The sequence below is a fragment of the Sciurus vulgaris genome, assembly GCF_902686455.1.
Source record: "Sciurus vulgaris genome assembly, chromosome: 9".
Lineage (NCBI taxonomy): Eukaryota > Metazoa > Chordata > Mammalia > Rodentia > Sciuridae > Sciurus > Sciurus vulgaris.
In genome coordinates this window covers 53,560,676-53,568,744 of record NC_136469.1, presented here as the reverse complement: position 1 = coordinate 53,568,744, position 8,069 = coordinate 53,560,676, and the positions used below count along the sequence as shown (strand labels likewise).

At 39.5% G+C, this 8,069-nt stretch overlaps 1 long non-coding RNA gene across 1 annotated transcript; it reads right to left on the bottom strand.

Moving 5' to 3' along the window:
- Window positions 1-253: 253 nt before the first annotated feature.
- On the bottom strand, window positions 254-4,974 carry LOC306670161. Its single transcript, XR_013766335.1, has 3 exons — window positions 4,895-4,974; window positions 4,108-4,295; window positions 254-861 (listed from the first exon to the last, which is right to left on the bottom strand). It is a non-coding gene; the product is annotated as an uncharacterized lncRNA (long non-coding RNA).
- Window positions 4,975-8,069: the final 3,095 nt, after the last annotated feature.

The following is an 8,069-nucleotide window of genomic DNA, read 5'->3' as shown; positions in this document are numbered from 1 at the left end:
CGAACCTTCATTATTCTCTTCAAGCCATCGTTTCTCCTTCTCATTTTACAGAGAAATCAGAAACTATTAGGTATGAATTCTGCCCCCTTTTTCCTGCTCTGTCCACATGCCTGGTGGACTGCACCGCCCTCCTCCTCCCTGTCAGCTGTCCCAATCGGCCCTGGGTTCCCATCCTTACTCTCGTGGCATCTTTACCTTCTGCTTTGTGAGCTCCATCCACTCTTCCATGGTATAAACAGATTCAAGTCTCTTCAATCTTATGAACTAGCAAAAAGCCCCTCTTTAACCTTATATCTTCCCTTAAAACCTTCACTATCAAGTTTTCAGAAATTGCAACATTCTCACTCTTTTCCTGGTTTTTCTACTTACAGTTCATGCCTAATGCTACTCCCTCTCCAGTCATGCCTTGGGACAAGAGGATGTGCTCAACTTGAGCTTGTGTCCTCCCTACCCTCAAATTCAGATGTCTGGAGCCTCGGATTCCCTGCGCTTATGGTGCGGAGGGGCCTCTGTTCCTCTCTTGCACAGGCCCCTCAAGTGTGAGGGCCAGGCAGTGTGCTGCACCCACATTCCCCACTGCTCCTGCCTCCCCGAATTTCCTCACTTGCTCTCATCTGGGCTGCGGTGGGTTCCTTTTCCTCTATCTGCAATGCCCTCCTCTTGTACCAATCAGCACAGAACCCCTAACCCTCATCAGGAGGCAGCAGGTCTCCCCAGCCATCCCAGCAGACCCAGGCTTGCTTTCTGTGCTCTTGCTGTACTTTGAGTCACCTTCTTGCATCTGTGTTGATTCTTCAAGAGCGTTGTTGGCATCTTCTCCACTTTCCTTGAATTTCCTAGCCCATCCTTGGCATGTGGACACTATGAACAAAGAAAGTTACCTCTACAAGCCAAGAAATGCATCTGGCTTGCCAGCTTCACCATGGCTTGTAGTTCAATCCAGAATTTAGAAGCAAATTGCTAGAGGCCTGCGGGCTCTTATATTATAAATAATATTAGCTATCCTGTGTATTGAGTCTTTCTTCTGAGTCAGGTATTTTGATAAGTACTTTGTAGCAAGATCCATTTATCTTCGCTAAATACCCAGGTATTCTTGGGGAAGTGAGTTCCTATATCATTAGTAGTTTTCCTTAAGAATTTGAGCAACCATAAAAATAAACAACTACTAACTACTACAATTTTATGTAGCCTTAGTGTTTGTAATAATATGTGTAAGGTAGTTTTTAAAACTGAAAATCCCAATCAAAGACTTGTCCCAACCATGTTACGTGAAATAAGCCAGGCTCAGAAAAACAACGATCATGTTTTCTCTCATACCTGAAAGTAGAAGAGGGATGATCAGGGCAGGGAAGAGGGCTGGGGCCTGGGCCTGGGGAGAGGGGAGGGCAGGAGAAGGTGTAGGGAAGGTGTAGGGTACATGTGACTATGGCATGTATGGAAACAAAATGCTGAAACCCATTAGTTTGCACAATTAATAAGCATTGATAATTATAATTTAAAAAACAGAAGCAGCAAGGGTACTGGTGTCATGAGATAAAAAGCTTTCCCTCTTACCTGAACTGGTGAGTCCTTAGATCATTAAAATAACTAACTTATTACTAATATCAATAATGAAGCAGCAGGGAAGGATTTTTCATGGCACTTTTGTGCTCAGCGGCGCCGGAATTATGTACTAATGCTTGCATCGAGATAAAATTCCTGCGGAGGTGCCCCGGAAAACGTGCAGTCACTGCCTGCGGCGGAATTAACTCCCTGTGCGTTGAGGAAATGGATGCATGTTAAGGACAAAAGCCACTTTCAGACAGGGCAGGAGAACATGTTGGCAACCAGCAGGGGCTGAAAGGGACGCCAGCCAGCTCCGGCTCTGTGCGACTGACTTTGAAAAAGTGAAGCCATCAGGGCTGGTCCCGGCTATCAAGACAGAGCTGCATGGCTCCCATTGTAGTAGGTGACTGTTTTTGTCCAGGCTTGGAAGGGACCTGTAGCTGGCTAGCTGGCTACTGCAGTTGCCAAATACCTGGTGGCTCTGGATGTCTGGCAAGTCACTCTAGAAAATATTTGGATTTCTCCAAAGCTCAGCAAGAATCGCACCCAATTCCACCCTGCCTGCCTTGTGGCGCTTTCGCACTCAAAGCCCTGGTTTTAGGGTCGGCATCTTCAAAGAAGAGCACTACTTTTTTCATCCTCTCTGGTTCGTGCCCACCGCAAGCCTGCATTTTTCTCGTTGGACTGGTTAATTCCCACATAATGGGCGGAAAAAGACCTCCAGCATGGAGAAGTTATGAGATTTACTATACTTATAAGAGTGAGCCACTAATGAGGTGAAAAGCTTTCCTTTGGGAGGGTAGTAATAAAAACCATAAAAATAGCTACCTCTCTTTTTATGTGCTATGTACTATTTGCTTTATAACCATATTCTTCTACCAAGTCTTCGAAACTGTCATTAATCAACCCCATTTAACAGATAAGAAGACTGACAGAAAAGGAGACAGAACAACTTGCACAAGTTCACACATTCAGAAAGTTATTCTCAGTAAGCCGCAAAGTAAATCTGAAGCATAAAAATCCCCCAGTCCCTAGCGTGGGGAATGGTCCTATTAGGGACAGCCTTGGCTCACAGGAAAGTATCAGGCCAGCTTTTGCTGATCCCATGGTAAGTCCATGTGCTGCCTTGGCCACAAACTTATTTTATTCTCTTTTTTAATTCATGTATATGTGCCAACTTTTATAACAGGGACCATGTGCTTAGACATCCACTGAATGACCCAACGTGTGGGCACATAACCGATAATTTATCAGTCATTGCTGACTAATGTTTTTATGTTGGAAACAGTTTTTCTTCCTTCATTCAGTAACTAATCCCCGAAGCCCACTTTTGTGCTGGGTACTGATTTCTGTCTGAAACAGGAAAAGGTTAAGGTTCTGTCCTCACAGAGACTTCAAAAGGGGACTAGGCAGGGAAGGAAGAAGAACCCTATCACACTCTGTCTCTTTCTTGCTTCCCCCCACAAAAGGAGGTGATTCTAAGCTGGTTGGTCCACTTCTTGAACATTTTTTTGGGAGGGGCACACTACTGATGGGAAGGTCACTCTTTAACCTTTGCGAGGTTCTCTTTTCCCTTTCTTCCACAGCAAGTGGTATATTTTGTAAATGGAACCAGGATGGCTTTAGTCACCTAACCATTTTTCCTTTATGTTCTTATCTTTTTCTATGCATAATTAAAGCTTGTTAGTCCTTTCCTTTACTTCCCATATCATGTCACAAACTAGAAAATGAGATTCCAAGATATAGATTCTGGCTGGGAGCAGGACAAGATACTGAGGAAGCTTCAAGCATAAACTGGGCTTCAGTCCGAGTTGACAAAGGCTCTGAGTTGGGGAAGAGTGATCACTGATGCGGTCATAACTTGGTACTTCCCTCTTCACGTGCTGTGAGACCTGGTGCGTCTATTTCACTTGGGAGGTTGGTGGAGAGAAGTGACTAGCAAGGATTTTTAGATCTCTGGTTTTAATAACCAGAATATTGCCCAGATTTTCACTTGACTACCTGATATAACATACTAGCCACATCACAGAGGCAGAGTCAATTCAGAGGCTCAAACTGTATGCATGGGACCCCAGGAAAGCAGGGAGTTCATGGCAGGGGCGAATGTGCCTGCTTTTTAGGTTTCCTCTCCCAGTAGCATTTCAAGAAGTGGCCTAGGAATTTTCAGAGTATCAAGAACTAAGCAACACATGCTATAAGGTTGAGTGAGCATATATGTCATCAGCGTCTGAAAACAGACAGATGTGCAACCTGGCTAAGCAAGTTCAACAACTCTGGCCTCATCTGTGTGGGAAAATCATGCGTCTGCTTATCTGTGTAGAATGATTCCTTCCTAGTGGTAGTCCTTTAAGTTTACCAAATTCAAATAACTTCTTAGATGCCTTTTAGAGAATGTAATGAACTGTCAAGTTTTCTTCCCAGTAATAAGTTCAGATAGTTTTTTTTTTCTTTTAACGATCAAGGACACATTCAGTAACACTGTATTCCAAATACCAGTTAAGTCAGTACTGCACTGACTCTTACTTATATATTTGTAAATATATAATATATATAAATGGGTACCACTCTTTCTTGATTATGACTTCTATGTACATAATCAATTCTCCCCTCACTGGCTCTGTGGATCTGCACAGATGCTTCTGAGCACAGTGACCTTCAGCAGGCAGAGATAAACAGGAGCTGCTTTTCATCTCGCACTATTGATTTCCTGCGAGGCAAATCACAAAGCTGCTTTGAAGTCTCGGCAAGAGCTGCAAGGGAGGAGGAAGATAAAACTGAAGCAAAGAGTGGATTTGAGACAAAGTTAATTTCTGCCATCAAGATGTTGATGCTTATTGACAAAACTAAAATTGTCAGATTTTATTGTGAGAATTTATATTATTGTAAAAGAACATGTTCTAAGTTGGTAAAACTGAGTTAGGGAAAGGGAGTTGTATAAAACAAAGAGAAGTCTGAAAGAATCTGAATGAAATTTATCAATTGAACAGAAGTGGCTGCTTTTCACTGAATCAAGCAGTAGGAAGTATTCAGGGGATAATATTAACAACACTCATGAAGCCTTCCTGTTGGTTTATGTACCCATGAAATCTTCCTTTTGGTTTATGTTGTATAATATGATCAGACATGAATTATATGAGTAATTATTTGTTGTGCCAATATTTCTTTAAAACTTACATAGTAGATCAAAGAATTTGACTTTACAGTTTTACTAAATAGTTATGACTTTTATAAAAATTGTAAATATATTACATTTGAATAATATTTTTGTTTTAGTCAGTTTTTTTGCTGCTGTGACTAAATGACTGACCAGCACAATTATAGAGGAAGAAAAGTGTATTTGAGGACTCACGGTTTCAGAGGTCTTAGTCCATAGAGGGCCAGCTCCATTTCTCAGGGTTCAAGGTGAGGTAGAATATCATGGCAGAAGAGCAGTTGGCATCATCAGAAAGCAGAGAGAGAGAGACTCCACTCTCCAGATACAAAATAGATACCCCAAAGCCACGCCCCAATTCCAGTCTCCTCTAGCCACACCCTATCACTTCAGTTACCGCTCAGTTAATCCTATCAGGGATTAAATCACTGATTGGGTTAAAATCTCACAACTCAATCATTTCTCCTCTGAACCTCCTTGTACTCTCACATGTGAGCTTTTGGGGGACACTTCACATCCAAGCCATAGCAATTTTGTCATTTACCAAATGCTTTTCTGTGAGTATTAACATAAACACAGGAGATGGGCAGGATAAATGCTGTGCAAATTGCCCAGGGGCACACTCCATAGCAGTGGAGCTGTGGGTGGAGAAATCTTGACTCTCTCTCCTTCTCTTCCTAGTCCTGCAGTTTCCCTGTAACTTGAGGTTTTTTTCACACAGAGGAAAGTTTTCTGTCCTTCTCCTGCAACATGAATTGTTTTTGTCAGGGTGGCATTTTTCAATTTACTCTTAGCATGATAGTGTTGGGATCTTGACACATATTTCTTATTTTCAAGGTCTCTGGAAGTTCAATGCTGACAGTGGAAATCTGGAGACCCTGCTCTGAAGACAGTCATTATTTTTACCTCAGTGGAGGTTTGAGCTTCCCGAATAGTACTACATGAAGAGGGATTTACCTAATTCTGGGGGCTTAAGGGTACTTAGTGTTGTGAAATGAAAGATCCTTGAGAAAGTTCAGCCCCATTCTCAGGCATGAGCACTAAACAAATGCCAGTCAGCCTGACAGCCTGGCCCACAGTCCTTCCCCATACAGCCCTCCATGATCTGGGTGAACAGAAAAACACAGAGGCTATCTTAGGGGGTGAGATGTCATGAAGGAGTTAAGGTTCAGGTGTCCTTAGGACAGCTACAGCACTCAGGTGCGCCCAGGAAGCAACACAAATGTGACTTTGAGCACAATGTGTTAGGTGGAGGGTATATGTTTGGGACGACAGTCTTAGGAGTTGTCAGGGGGTCTCTTGCAATTTACTGTTTCATCTTTTTAACATAGAGCTCATTTGTACCAGATATATTTTCTTTAGCATTTTGTTCAGATGCAAAAAAGAAAACATCTTTTTATTTTAACTGGTAAGTAATAAAGTACACACCCGGTAATACACTCACAGGGAGAAAAATTTCTATCAGGCTTTACAATAAATGCATAGCAGATTTTTATTTTATGTTTCTAAGGTTCAGTTAATGTCCTAGGCAGGACAAGCTAATTAAAAGAGTTGAATAATCGCAATAATTAATTTCAACATTAATATTTAACTCTTTTTTGATTTAACAGAATTTGACAGTTAACTTTCATATGAATTCTGATATTACATAGTCCAAAGGGACAATTTTAAATTCATTTCAGAATGTCATACAATTCATTACTTATAAGATACAATATAGTCAGTTTCTGCCTTAAGCTGTTGTCATCTTATGGAATAATTTCTGTACAAGTATGTAACATCTTGCTTTATGTATGTTATATAAGTCACCACTGAAATTCTAAATAGTTAGATTATTGCAAAAAGTTCATGTTAAAATGACATGTCCAGAATTTATATTGAAATGAGGGGGCTGATTTAATTTATTAAAATCATCTACTTTTTATTTAATTTACTTCCACATGTGTGATTTACATGTACACATATGTTGGGATATAGCCACAGGGTTTTGTAAAGTATTAGTTAATTAACAGCCATGATAAAAGTTACAAATTTTTTTCCTTTTAAAAGTATGGTTATATATCTGTGGATATATTTAAATCTAAACCAGTCATTCTCTATTACCTGGGATGCTGTTAGATTTAATCTGCTTAGGATTCAAGCTAGCTGATTTAATATCAGGAGAGTGTTATTTTGAAAATTTTTCTTGTTATTAGAAAACTCCTTATGCCTCTTTTTAGGCACAAGATGGTGGTATGAATACAAATGACTGGCATTAAGTCATGTGGATATGAAGAAAACATATCTTTTTTTTATTTTTACAATTTAAAAAATTTTATTTCTTCTAATTAGTTGTACATGACAAAATGCATTTACATTTTGATAGATCATACATAAATGGAGTGTTATCTCTCATTTTTTCTGAATATACATATTGCAGGATCACATCAGTCATGCAGTCATTCATATCCATGAGGTAATTTTTTAAAATATATATTTCCTTTTTGTTTGTTGTTTTATTTTTTGTTCTATTTAGTTATACATGACAGCAGAATGCATTTTGATTCCTTGTACACAAATGGAGTACAACTTTTCATTTCTTTGGTTGTAAGTGATATAAGATCCACATCATTCGTGTAATCATACATGTACACAAGGTGGTGATGTTTGTCTCATTCTACCATCTTTTGTCTAGTATGAGATAACCGTGTTTATATGGGTTTGTCTCTGTGTCTTCTTTTCTGTGCCATTGGTAGACCTGCCTATTTGGTGCCAATACCATGCCATTTTTGTTACTATAGTTCTGTAGTACAGTTTAAGATCTGGTATTGTGATACCTCCTGGTTCAATTTTCCTGGTAAGGATTGCTTTGGCTATTATGTGTCTTATTCTTCCAGATGAATTTCATGATTGCTTTCTCTATTTCTGAGGAAAGACATTGGGATTTTAAGTGGAATTGCATTGAATCTGTATATCATTTTTGGTAGTATGATCATTTTGACAATATTAATTCTGCCTATCAAGAACATGGGAGATCTTTCCATCTTCTAAGGTTTTCTTTAATTTCTTTCTTTAGTGTTCTGTAGTTTCCATAATAGGGGTCTTTCACCTCTTTTCTTAGATTGATTCCCAAGTATTTTATTTTTTTTGGGGGGGTGGCTATTGTGAATGAGGTAGTTTTCCTAATTTCTCTTTCAGAGGTTTCATCACTTATAAATACAAATGCATTAGATTTATGAGTGTTGATTTTATATGCTGCTACTTTGCTGAATTCATTTATTAGTTCTAGAAGTTTTCTGGCGGAATTTTTTGGATCCTCTAAATTAGAATCATGTCCTTGGCAAATAGTGATAGTTTGAGGTCTTCTTTTCCTATTCATATGCCTTTAATTTCT